This window comes from Eriocheir sinensis, chromosome 30, assembly GCF_024679095.1.
Source record: "Eriocheir sinensis breed Jianghai 21 chromosome 30, ASM2467909v1, whole genome shotgun sequence".
Taxonomy (NCBI): domain Eukaryota; kingdom Metazoa; phylum Arthropoda; class Malacostraca; order Decapoda; family Varunidae; genus Eriocheir; species Eriocheir sinensis.
In genome coordinates, this window is record NC_066538.1 from 5,127,426 (window position 1) to 5,141,737 (window position 14,312).

General features: G+C 40.1%; 1 long non-coding RNA gene across 1 annotated transcript; it reads left to right on the top strand.

Annotated features, from left to right (window-relative positions):
* The first annotated feature begins 44 nt into the window (after window positions 1-44).
* LOC127005483 (uncharacterized) lies at window positions 45-9,832 on the top strand. Its single transcript, XR_007758568.1, has 2 exons — window positions 45-303; window positions 7,384-9,832. It is a non-coding gene; the product is annotated as an uncharacterized LOC127005483 (long non-coding RNA).
* The last annotated feature ends 4,480 nt before the right edge of the window (window positions 9,833-14,312 follow it).

Here is a 14,312-nt window from a genome sequence, read left to right on the forward strand (position 1 = left end):
ACAACCACCGCCACCGCCACCGCCCACCACCTCAACGGGCTGAACAAATTACAACACACACACCTGGGCAATATAAAGCAAGGACACCTGAAATAACGCCAGGTAATAAGAAATGCCTAGGTAATAACGTGAGTCTCCGTGGATAAGCCAGAAGGAAGAGGAGGAGGAGGAGAGAGCGAGGGAGCGAGAAAGGAAGGAAGGTAAAAGGGGGTGAGAAGGCTCGGAGTTTAGTCCCGTTCAGTGTGGCTTGAGCTGTGAGAGAGGAAGGTCGTACGCCGCTCCCTCTACCCCTCTCCACCTACGGTACACCTGCCTCCTCCCTCCCTCGAACCTCCCACCTGGTCCTACTTTCCTCCACCTTTTTTTTTCTCTTATCTTCATTATTTTTTTTAACGGTGAAAGTCTCTCTTCATCTTATCGTCGTGACCACGCGTTCGAAAGTGAAAAAAAAGTTTGTTATGCATGATTGTGTCACCTGAGTTTGGGAGTCTAATTAAAGGTATATTATATTGTGATGGTGATAATGATGGTGATGATAGTGACGTGGTCTTGGTAATGTGATCCAGTCCAGATGCTGAAGATGATAATGACAGTGAGAGATTAAAGAGGTGATGATGATGATGATGATGGTGGTGATGATGGTGGTGGTGGCGGTGATAATCTCTTCTTTTACCTGTGCAAGACTTAGTAATGACAGGTATTTCCCGGTGTAATGAGGGTGCCGCCGCGGTGATGAAAAGTGTATTAAGGTAATTCTCCACCTCCAAAGGAAAACAAGATTGGTTGGTGGTGGTGGTGGTGGTGGTGGTATGTGTGGTAATGAGGATGATGGTAATGATGATGTTGCTGGTGATAAATGAGGTGATGTTCAATTAAGGTATGTTATGAGTGTGTGTGGTGATGGTGAATGTTGGTGATGATGATGGTGGTGATGGTTTTGGTGGTGATAACTGCGGTGGAGTTGAATTAATGTGAGTGGTGTGTGTGTGCGTGGTGATAATGACAGCTTCGGTGGTGATAGTGAAGATGGTATTATGACTGGTGTTGCTGGTAATGGTGAATGTGGTGATGGTGATAAGTATGATGATATGATAGTGTTAGAGTTAAAAGTAGTTATTATTGGTGGTGATAGTGGTGGTGATGGTGATGTTATAACCTAATTAGTATGCGATTAGTGTGAAGCGGTTAGTATGATGTGGCCAGTGTGATGAAATTAGTGTGATGTGGCCAGTGTGATGAAATTAGTGTGATGTGGCCAGTGTGATGTGATAAGTGTGATGTGGCTAGTATGGTGTGGTTAGTGTGATATAGTTAGTGTGATGTGCCTAGTGTGAGTGGCCTAGTATGTGGTATGGTGACGTGTATCTATGTATGTGGTGATGGTAATGCTTCTGGTGGTGATAGTGGTGGTGACAGTGTATATGGTGTTATGAATGGTAATACTAATAATGGTGATTGTGGTGGTGATTGTGTTGATGGTGCTGAGTGTGATGATACGGTAATGGTAGAGCTAAGTGCAGTGCTGATGGTGGTGGTGGTGATGATGATGATGGGTTAATAGTGAAGTGGTATGGTGAAGGGCGGGGAGTGAGAGGAAGAGAAGAAGGGAATTGATAATGTTTGCTGAGCGGTAATAAGAAATGATGATGATAACAGGTTTGCCAAAAGGGAGGAGAAGGAGAGGAAGGATAATGATAGCTAAGAGGAGAAAGAGAAGGAGGAGGGTGGGGGAGGAAGGGAAGGAGGAAGAGACACAGGATAAAGACGAAATAGAAGCAAAAGAGTTAAAGTAATTTGAGGAGATTGTGTTAATAAATAAAGAAGACGACGATGATGATGATGATAATGATGATGATGATGATGATGAAAGAGATTGAGGTGGAAAAAAAGAGGATCAGGAAAAAAGAAAAAAAGAAAAAAAAGATAAAGGGAGGATATTAGTTTGGGAGGAAAAGATGAAGAGGAAAAGGAGAAAAAATGAAATAAAACAAGAAGTAGAAAAAGAAAACTCTCACTAAGTTAACAATAAGAAAACAATAATGATACAAAGAATAATAAATGAAAAACTGGTAACAATGAATGAAGACAAAATCACCATCATCACCATAAGCATCATCATCAGCCTAATTATAGTGACAAACGAGTCCACTGGCTTCACTTTTTCGTCCACGCCTCACCATCGCGAGTACGAGCGGGCGTCTATTCAAGCGATGGTGAGTGATGGTGAGGCGCGCAATTAAGCAGACAAAGTATGGTGCTTAGGATCAGGTGATATACAGGCGGGAGGGTGACTAATTGCAGGTAAAGTGATCAGAGCGGGTATGGTGAGGGTATGGTGAGGATATTGTGCGATTATGGTGACTCAAGTTCAGTTTTGGATGGTGAATGCTTGTTGGATATGTATGGTGCAAGTATGGATGTATGATGAGGGTATATGGGATGATTGAGCGGGTATGGTGAGGGTATAGTGAGGGTATTGTGTGATTATGGTGTCTCAAGTTCAGTTTTGGATGGTGAATGCTTATTGGATATGTATGATGAAGGTATGGTGTATATATGATAACTGAGCGAGTATAGTGAGGGTATGGTGCTGGTATAGTCACTGATGATATTTGTATGGTGCGTGGATGCTTGCTGGAGTACGTATGATGGTGATTGGGTATGTTTGTCGGAGGTATGGTGGGATTATGGTGTATCTATGGTGAGTGAGGGAGTATGGTGTTGGTATGGTGTAAATATAGTGCGATTATAGTGACTAAGTTAATTTGTATGGAGAAAAGTCTGTGGATGATTGTTGACTATCTATGGTGCAGGTATGATGAGAATATGGTGTTTAGGCTGTATGGTGCCTGTAAAAAAAAAATAGTGATAATGTGGTACAGAGGTTATGGTGGTATGGTGATCTTGCGTACCCAATATAGCAAATTATAGTGGACATATGTTGTAAAAATGAGGTTTTATATGTGACACAGGTATAGTGAGGTTGTGAAATAGAAATGGTGAGCGTAATTTAATGGTTCACAATACAAATACAATACAAATATGAATGGTGAGGATATGGTGACTATGATAACTCTATAGTGATTCAGTGGAACGTAATGGCGAAAGCAGCTGGATAAAAGCGCACGAAGCATAGTGAGGATATAGTGCTAAAAATATGGTGACTGAAACAAAGGGACTAGCACATATTATAGTGTCTCTAAGGTAAAAAAAATATTAATAAACTGGTATATTTCGAAGTTTTAATTGTTTGCAAATGAGAACGCTGCAATTTACACTATTTTGAAACTACTCCAGCGGCCAGGAAGCATATATGGTGTGTATGGTGTATGGAGGCGAAAAATACGTATACCATGGTGATTTATGTATGAATGTTGCCCTGGTATGGAAATAAGTATGGTAGGTATGGTTGTCTGTGTTATGGAAGAGAGGATGGTGTATGGTGAGGGTATGGTGCACGGGTTTGAATGTATGGTGTGTGTATGGTGTATGGAGGCAAAACAATACATATACCATGGTGATTTGTGTGTATATGATGCTCTAGTATGGAAATAAGTATGGTAGCTATGGTTGTCTGTATTATGGAAGAGTGTATGGTGTATGGTGACGGTATGGTGTATGGGTTTGAGTGTAAAGGTGTATGGTAATGTAGCTGTATTGAAATAAGTATGGTATATATTGTAGTGTATTTCCTATGGTAGTGTATAGTGTATGGTATGGTGTATGGGTCTGAGTGTATGGGAGTATGGTGATGTATCAGCGAGCTCTTTGGTGTGGCACTGTGCATAGTGTAGAGATGTATATATATTAATTTTCCTCCGTTAATAAATAAAATAGGGCCATAAAAATGAATTGGAAGGTTGAATGATTTAGAGGTAGAGGAAATTGATGGTTTGTTTTTGTATATGTATGTATGTATGTATGTATGTATGATGATAGGTAGGTAGGGGGGTAGATCATTCGGTTATACGTATATGTCGGTTTGCCTGCCTGTCTGAATGTATGCATAAATATGTCAGCCTATATGTATGCCTGTATGTGTGAATGTATGTCTAGCAAAACCGAGTGGAGATGAAGTGTCTGAGTATAAAAAAGTAACACACATAAGCCTTGGTGTATAATGGGGGTACTGCAATAGAAGGGTAATTGTATGGCCGGAGGGTGTGAATGGGAAAGATATTTATTGTGACTTTTCTGAGCGTACGAATGTGTATGTATGAGAGGATATGGGTGACGGGAAGAGGGAGGAAAATGGGCGGGGTGGAGATGGGTGTGTATGGTTAGAAGGGATGACAGGAAGGGGAATGGGAGAACGGGGAATATATGTATGGTTGAAAGGGGGTGGAGAGAAGGGGAAAGGAAATGGGTGCTTAGTTGATATGTATGTATGGTTAGAAGAGATGATGAGAAGGGGGAAGAGGAGAAAGGGGGAAAGGGTGACTGGAAGAGGAAATGGAAGAAGGGGGGACATACGTATGACTGAAAAGGGGTGACGTGAAGGGAAGGGGGATGGGAGGTGAGAATGGGGGAATGAGAAATTGGAAAAAGGTAAACAGAAAGATTGTTAAAAGAAAGGGGTGGAATATATATTTGGCTTAGAAAGTTTGAAAAGAAGAAAAGAAAAAGAGAGAGGAATAAAGAGAAAGTGTATATATAGTTAGAAAGGGGTATAAGAAAGAAAGGTATTGTAGAGAGTAATGAAAGGGTTAACAAGTAAAGGTCACGAGGGACAGATATAGAACAAACAGGTAGGTCAGAAACACACAGGTGAGATGAGGAATGACAGGTGACTGCGCCCAACACTAAACTCATGTCACCGGCAATTAACAACGACAATGAAAGCAAGAACAACAACAACAAACAACAACAGCAGTAGCCCATCAACAACAACAACAATGAAAACAAAACGAGTGCATGTGATTTAATTTGATTCCAACTGGCTTTTGTTTTCAGTCTATCAATAGGAGATATAGTATGTATGTTGCGCTCTCTCTCTCATACATTTATCCTTTCCTATCCTCCCTTTTTACTTCTCTCCTTTTCTCACCTCTTTATCTCCATTCTCCTCCTCCTCCTCCTCCTCCTCCTCTCTCCCTCCGTTTCTATTTACGCTTTTCCTATATTTCCACCTCCCTTCTTCCCCTCTTCTTTTTTTTTCTCCTCCTCATTTTTCTCTCCGCCTTTCTCTCTTGGTCTGCAGTGATTTATACTCGGCTTCTATCTCTCTTTATTACTCTCTCTCTCTCTCAACCACCCGTCTTCTTCAACGTAAAGCCTGACATCTTACTTTCCATACGACAACACAGATCTGACCTGTAGCAACCTCAAGTCAACCTAAACCCAACCTTGACCTAACCTTATCTCAACCTCAACCCAACCTCAACTTTACCTCAATCCAAACCCATCTCAACCCCAAACCAACCTCAATCTAACCTCATTAATCTTATCACAACCTCACCTAACCTCAATTTTACTCCCACATGCGTTAACCCCACAATAAACCTTAACAGTTCTCTCTCCTCTCTTTCCCCTTCGTTATTTCTTCATCTATTCTCTTTCTTTCTTTGTGGCTTTCTCTTCATCACCAGTAACGTCAATCTTCCCCTCTCTTCTCTCTTAAGCATACATCAACCTCAATATTGACCTCTCCTCTCTTTCTTCTTTTTCCCCTTCGTCATTTCTTCATTTTATTCTCTTTCTTTGTGGCTTTCTCTTCATCACCAGTAACCTCAATCTTCCCCTCTTTTCTCCCTTAAGCTTACATCAACCTCAACAATGACCTCTCCTCTCTCTCCTCCAACTCGACCCTTTGAACCTCCTCAACCTCTTCATCTTAGAACACTCCGAATGATTGAGCTACAACAATTCAAGTCTTCCTCAACCTCTCAACCTCTTCCTCCTACCAAAGCTACAACAATTCAACCTCCTCAACCTCCTCAACCTCTTCCTCTTAGAACACTCCGAATGATTAAGCTACAACAATTCAAGTCTTCCTCAACCTCTCAACCTCTTCCTCTTAGAACACTCCGAATGATTTAGCTACAACAATTCAACCTCCTCAACCTCCTCAACCTCTTCCTCTTAGAACACTCCGAATGATTTGGCTACAACAATTCAACCTCCTCAACCTCTCAACCTCTTCCTCTTAGAACACTCCGAATGATTTAGCTACAACAATTCAACCTCCTCAACCTCCTCAACCTCTTCCTCTTAGAACACTCCGAATGATTTAGCTACAACAATTCAACCTCCTCAACCTCTTCCTCTTAGAACACTCCGAATGATTTAGCTACAACAATTCAACCTCCTCAACCTCCTCAACCTCTTCCTCTTAGAACACTCCGAATGATTTAGCTACAACAATTCAACCTCCTCAACCTCCTCAACCTCTTCCTCTTAGAACACTCCGAATGATTAAGCTACAACAATTCAACCTCCTCAACCTCCTCAACCTCCTCAACCTCTTCCTCTTAGAACACTCCGAATGATTAAGCTAAAACAATTCAAGTCTTCCTCATTATACCATTCCTGTACTTCTTTTTCTTCCTCCTCTTCCTCTTCCTCCTCCTCCTTATCATCCTCGTTATCTGCGTCTTCTTTTGTCCTTGCATATTTTTTTTCTACTTCAGCTTTTGTTTTTTAAAGTTTTCATCTCTTTCTCTTCCATTTTTCTTTACCTCGCTCGTTTCCTTTGTCTTTCTTTTTCTCCCTTTCCAGTTCTTTAATCCCTCTCCATCTCTCCCCTCCTTCTTCCCTCACCTTCCCTCCTGCCTTCCCTCCTCCTTTATTCTTTTTTTTTCCTCCCTAACAAGACCTAAAATCAGAAGGCTAAACAAACTCCTCCTCCTCCTCCTCCTCCTCCTCCTCCTTCTCCTCCTCCTCCTCCTCCTCCCTTTTGTCCTTTGCTCCTTCCTCCTATTACTGTATCCGTGTTTCCTTCCCTCAAAACACTCGCCTCTTACTTCTTCCCTCTTCCTCCTCCTCCTTCTCCTCTTCTTCCTTCTTCCTCCTTCGTCTTCTTCTTTATCTTCGTCTTTCTTTTCGCTGTTCCTTCTTTCTCTTTATCCTCTAAGTCGTCCATTTTTTTCTTTTAATTCTTCTCTCTCTTCTGTTTCTTCCTTCGCTTTCTTCCCTCCTCCTCCTCCTCCTCCTCCTCCTCCTCCTCCTCCTCTTCCTCCTCCTCTCTTTCCCACTCTTCCTCTTCTTCTCCTTTCCTATAACACAGCATCCTTACTTTTTTCCTTCCTTACATTAACTTCCTTCCTCCTCCTCCACCACCTCCTCCTCCTCCTCGTCCTCCTCCTCCTCCTCCTCCTCCTAAATCTGCCCTTGAACCTTCCTCCATATACGGTTACGCGGTCAACCTTATACGAACTTTTACAGGAACGACCACAAGAAGAAGCAGAGGAGGAAGAGGCAAAGCAAGATGGAGAGATCGTAAAAATCCCAGAGAGAAAAAAAGTTATTATGAACGACTAACGGATAAAGGGAATAGAGAGGAAGAGAAAGGAGAACGAGGGAAGAGAGCAAAAGGCAGAGAGTGAGGTAGAAGATAGCAACAAATCAGAGAGAAAGGAAAACAGTGTAGGAGGAGGAAAAGTAAAAATAAGAAATAGACACGGAGAAAGAGAATATAGAACAAGGGGAGACAGAACACAGGTAAAGAAGTAAAAGTAAAGAAAACAGAGAATAAGACAGAAAAGACAGAAAAGTTAAAAAGAACCAAAGTAAAAGTGAAGAGACAACAGAGAACACAAAAAAAGAGAGACAGAAAAGTTACAGAAACAAAAAAATAAAAGTACGTCAGAAGAAGAACTAAAAATGGAACGGTCACAGAAAAACAAAATCTAGAAAACAAAACAAAAAATAAACAAACAAAAAGAAAAAAACAATTAGTGTGAAGTAAACTAACGAAATAAAAGAAAAAATAGGAAAAAATACATCACAAAAAGAAAACACAAGAACAACAAAAGAAATATAAACAGAAAATAACAGAAACAAAAGGAAAAAACAAGAAGAGTGAAAAAAAACAAAATAAAGACAAAACAAAAAAATCAGAAGCAACAAAACAATAATATACAGAAACGAAGAGAAAGGTAGAAAAAAGAAAGGAAGAGAAACAGCAAAACAATTAATTACAGAAAAAGAAGAGAAAGATAAAAGAGAAGGAAAACATCACCTGCTCCTTCTCCTCGTACCTGCTATCAAGGCATCCAGGTAAGCAGTGAATGTGTGGGGCCACTTAGCAACGTGACAGGTATTCTCAGGCCAGGTAACGGAGCACACCAACCGGCCACTAACGGAACAGGGCCGGAATAGCTAGGAACCGAACCCTCCCACTCTGTCTGATGTGTTGAGATAGATAAGAAGAGAAGGGAGAGGAAAACTGTGCAGGAGGAATATCAGACAGAAATACACAGAAAGAAAGATAATATAGGATAAGGAGACAAAGGATAAAGAATTAACCTAACAGTTCCGGATAAGTGGATAACCGAACAATCTGAGTCAGTCCGGATACGTGTTGAAACGGACGATTACCCAACAGTTCCGGACTAGTGATTAACCGAAACAATCCGAATCAGCCCGGATAAAAGTTGAAACCGGACGATTATCTAAGAATTCCGGATAAGTGAATAATCGAACAGCTCAAATCAGTCTGGATATTGGTTCAGACCGGACGCTTATCTAACTGATTCGGATAAGTGGCTAACCCAGAGTCCGAGTCAGTCCGGATAAGAAGAAGAAAAATACCAGAAATAGCGATCAACCGAACCTAACTTTAGTCCGTATCATTGAGTAACTGAACCGGATGAAATAGTGACCATCCGTACCGTTCAATTCAGTCCGGATAAGAGAGTGGATAAACCGAACCAAATAGCGATTAGCCTTAAATTTCAAGTCAGTCCGGATAAAAGAGTGGATAAACCGTACGAAATAGTGCTCAACCGTAAATTTCAAGTCATTCCGGATAGCAGAGTCGTTGAACCGGGCGGATACGAAGCAAAACCGGAATAGTGCGTAACCGAAACCTCCGGAAAATGGGAAGACATCCGGATTTCCCGTAAGAAGGAAGGAGCGAGTCACGGATGATGGAGTGACGGGCGGATCCTCTTGAAATTGCTTCGAATCGCCGTCTCGCATTCCGGATTACGACTTGACGGTTTGTGTAAGTGTGACTGTGAGCGTGTGTGTTTGTGTATCCTCAGGTGTTTCCGGGCCCAGGTGAAAAGGTGAGCTAGCAGGGAGTAGTGGATTAAAAAAGAAATAGCAAAGATAAAACAAAGGAAGAACGTGAGAAGTGGAAGAACGGAGTAACGGATTAAAAAGAAATAGAAAGGACGAGACTAAAAAAGAACGTGAGGAACAGAAAAAAACGGAACAATGGATTAAAGAGACAAATAAAACAGTGAAGGAAATTCTAAGCAGTGAAAACCGTGAAGCAGAGGAAAGAAAAAGAACGACATAGAAAAAAAGGAAGGTAGAAAAGGAGAAATATATAAACGGTGTAAACAAAGAAACAGTGAAAAGAAACAAATGATAAGGCGAAACTAAAATATTTTGTGGCGTTGTAAAAAGAAAAGGTATCTAAAACAGTGAAAACAAAAACTGAGAAAACGGTGAAAACAAATAGGCTTTAAAAGTGAAACTGAAAAAATAAACTGAAATAAAGAGGTTAAAATAAAGTCTGGAAAAAGGTGACATTAAACATACATAAAAAAAAGGGAAATTAAAGTTTGTAAAGGTGAAACTCAACATATAAACTTAAAAAAAAGGTTAAAATAAAGTCTGGGAAAAAGAGTGATGCTGAAAATACTTAAAAAAAAACGGGAAATTAAAGTCTGTGAAGGTGAAACTCAACATATAAACTAAAAAAGACGGGAAATTAAAGTTGTAAAGGTGAAAGAAAACATATAAACTAAAAAAAAAGGTTAAAATAAAGTCTGGGAAAAAGTGACGCTGAACAAACTGAAAACAATCGAGAAAATAAAATCTGTGAAGGTGAAACTAAACATAACCTGATAAAGAGATGAAAACAAACAGACACTAAACCTTGAAACTAAACACACACATTGAAAATCACGCTGAAAAAACAAACTATAAATAAACATAATAAATAAAATAAATAAACAAATAAACCACAAAGACAAAACGAAACATAAACGATGAAAACAATCACATAAAAAAAACGTTGCACCTGAAAACCCAAAGAGGAACAACGGGGCCAAAGTGACACAGACAGACATCATACCGTGCCTGGATATGAAGATCCGATTAAGACTACCGAGGAAGGCGCTGAAGGAGGAGGAGGAGGCAGAAGAAAAGGAGAAAGAGGAGGAGGAGGAGGAAGAAGGGGAGGAAGAAAATGGGAAGGAAGCAAACACGGAGGAATTGAAGATGGAGGAGGAGGAGGAGGAGGAGGAGGAGGAAGGGGAGAGGACACTGAAATCTTCCTCCTCTCCACCCCTCAAAGATGCCTCCCGTTCTTTCCTCTCCCCGCCCTTCCCTCGCCTGCCCTGCCCTCCCCGCTGCCTCCTGCTCCTCGTCCTCTTCTCCCTGCTGTGCCAAGGTCGCTCCGAGTGGCACGATGGGGAGGAGGATGATGACTTTATCTCCCCAACGCCTCCTCACATGGGCCCCGCTGAAGGTAAGTGAAGGGAGAAGGGAGAGAGGGAGGGATTGAGAGGAAATGGGAGAGACTATTAACACGGAGGAAGATAAGAAGGAGGAAGAAAGGAAGGAGAGATAACAGTAACACAAGATAAGGGAAGAAGGAAGGGAGGAAGGGAGGGGAGGAAAAAGGGATTGAACTGCCAGGGAGAAGGGAAGAAGGAAAGTAGGAAGGATAAATCAATGAAAAGGGTGATAAAACAAACATAGAGAGTTATAGAATGGAGGAAATGAAATAAATGGGAGAATCATAACATAGAGGGAATTAAAGGAACATGAGATAGTACTGACAGGGAAAAGAGAAAAAGGAAATAAGAAAGAAAAGTGAATGAAAATGTGATAATACAAACAGAGAATTATAGAATGGGGGAAATGAAATAAAGAGGAAAATCATAACATAGAGAAGGAAAAGAATAGAGGAAATGCAAGGGAATGATGATATTAACAGAACAAGGAAAGGAAGAAGAGAGGTATTATAGGAAACGAGGGACGATTCTAATACAGAGAAGGAAAGAAGGAAGAGATGAAGGAAAAAAAAAGGGAGATTATCTTAACACAGAGAATGGAAGAATGGGAAAAAAAATGAAGGAAAGGGGAATTATATTTAAAGAGAAGAGAAGAAGGGAAGAAATGAAGGAAAATCGAGGAACATATTAACACAGAAAAGGGGGAATAGAAGAAGGAGGGATATAAAAGAAAATAAAGAAAAGGGGAATAATACTAACAGACAATGAAAACAAATAAAGGAAATGAAAGGAGGACAATACTAACATACGAGCAGAAAAGGGAATAAGAGAGAAAATTAATGAAAATGGAAAAAAAATACTAAAAGGGCTCAAAGTATAAATAAAGAAGAAAGAAAGGAAGAAAAGCAATAAATAATAACGGTTCTAAAAATGGGTAAAGAAGGATGAAAGGAAAAGAGAGAAGTGGAGGGACGAAAAGAGAAAAATTGAGAGGAGGGATAAAAGGAGAGCAGAGAAGGGGAAGAGAAAGGGGAAGAAAACAAGAAAATTACATTAATGACCCGATAAATAATGTAAGGGAAAAACAGAACTTTGGGCGCGAGGAGAAAAATAAAGGAAGGGAAAATAGTAAAACATAAATGATACGAAGAGAGAGAGAGAGAGAGAGAGAGAGAGAGAGAGAGAGAGAGAGAGAGAGAGAGAGAGAGAGAGAGAGAGAGAGAGAGAGAGAGAGAGAGAGAGAGAGAGAGAGAGAGAGAGAGAGAGAGAGAGAGAGAGAGAGAGAGAGAGAGAGAGAGAGAGAGAGAGAGAGAGAGAGAGAAGAAGGGAGGGAAGGAAAGAAAGAAGAGAAGCAAGAAAAATGAGAGAGGGTGAGAGGAAAGGAGAATGGAGGAAAAAAGGAACGATGATATGACATATGTGGCGGGCGGGAGGGAGGAAGGAAGGGCAGGAGAGAGAGAGAGAGAGAGGGGGGGAGAGGGAGAGCGAGGGTGGAAAAAGGAGAAAGGAGATGAGCGGGGAGGAGGAAGACCATGATAAATGTAATGGCACGAGGAAATGTTAGACAAGCAGAAAGAGGGAAGGAGAGAAGGGTAAAAACAGAACGATGATAGGAGGAGGAGGAGCAGAAGGAGAAAGAGGAGGAGGAGGAGGAGGAGGAGGAGGGGGAGAAAGAAGGAAAGAGAGGAGAGAGAGAGGAGAAATACGAGGGAGAAAATCGTGACAGGAAGAGAGGCGTATTGAAAGTGGAGCAAAGTAAGAGAAGAAGTTACACAGATGGAAGATGAAAGGGAGAGAGAAAATAAAATAGGAAAAAATGGAATAGGAACGGAGAGGGAGAGAGAGAGTGTTGATATGTATAAATGAATCACGGAGGGAAGAGAGGAAGGAAGGAAGAAAGGAAGGAAGGAAAGAAGCAGCGAGGAGATGAATGAATGAATGAAGGAAGGAAGAAAGGAAAGAAGAAAGAAAAGAAGGAAGGAGGAATTGAAGCATGGAAGGATGGCAGGAAAAAAAAGAAGAAAGGAAGGAAGAAAGGAAGAGAGAAAGGAAGAAAGAAAAAATGGAAATGAAGAAAGATAAAGAAGGAAAGAAAGAGAGGAAGAAAGAAAGGAAATATGGGAGGAATGAATGAAAGAAAAGAAAGAAAGAAAGAAAGGAAAGAAGGAAAAAAGAAAAGAAAGAAAGAAGGAGAGAAAGAAGTAACAAATAAAGAAAATATGAAAAAAGTGAATGAAAATATCGAACAAAATTACACATATGAAACTTGAAAGCAAAATAAAGAAAAAATAAAAAGGAACATAGAGGATAGAGACAGAAAACGTAGAGAAGAATAAGAGAGGGAAGAAATGAAGGAGGGAGGAAAGATACCCGAAGAAATAACAGGAGAGGGAAAGAAAAGTAAGCAGAGAAAATTGGAAGACGAAGGGGAGAGCGGCAGAACACGTAAAATAAAGATGAGGAACAAAAGGAAGGAAGGAAGGAAGGAAGGAAGGAGGAGATGAAGGAGTACAAATAACTTAGAAAACATGAGAAGGATAAGAAAGAGAGAAAATGGAAACTAGAATGGAGGGCTGGAAGGAAAGAGAGAGCAGGGGAGAGAAAGAGGGGAAAGGGAAAAAGAGAGGAGAGAAGAGGGAAAAGAAAAGGGGTAATGAGAGGACGGTAAAAGTTTAAACAGAGAAACGCGAGACATCAAAGAGAGAGAGAAAAAAAAGAGATTAGATAACGAGAGATAAGAGGTAAGGAGGGAAGGAATGAAGGAAGGAGGGAGGGAAAAACGAAGACATTATGCAGGAAATAGATTAATACCTCACGGGAAAGCAAAATAGCGAGCAAGGGAAGGAGTAAAAACGAAGAATAATTTGAGGAGGAAGGAAAGGGGAGAGTGAAAAGGAAGCATTAGAGGAAAGGGAAGCAATAGGGAAGCTAATACTTATCAAAGGAAGTATTGACGTGATGAGAAGAAAATAAAAATAATGAAAAAAAGGGATAATAGAGAGGAATCAATTAGAAGGAGAAGCAATAGAAAAATATATAATTACCCACGGAAGTAATTGAGGGACAAGCTAAATAAGATTATAAAGAAAGAAATATAGTGAAGAAAATCTAACACCAAGGAAGGGAAGGAACTGTGAAGCTTAAAACTGACGAGGAAAGTGATTAAAGAAAATGTGAAAAAAAGAACTAATTGAAGGTTTGATGGACTTTGCAGTTATATAGAGAAGTACATTAAGAGTGAGGGAAGAGATTGGAAAAAAAATGTGAAAAAAAAACTAATTGAAGGCGTGATGGACTTTGTAATTATATAAAGAGGTACATTAGGAGCGAGTGACAAAAATGCGAATTAATACAAATAAAGAGATAAAGAAATGAGGAAGAAATAACTAGAAGGAAACAATGAACAGGAATGACACGAGGAAATAATAGAACCAGACATGATCTTATATAAAAAAAAAACAATATATTATGAATTAGTGATAAGTGATGAAATATTAAAGAAAGAAAGCGACACAGAAATTAAAAATAAACATAGAAGGATAAATTAAAATAAAGAATATGAAAAGGAAGTGAAGCGGGCGGAAATAGTAATGAGAAAATAAGGAACAAAGGACGAAGAACAAAAAAGAAAATGTAAAAAAAAGTAAATGATTGAATAAAAAAAAAAAGGAATAAGGA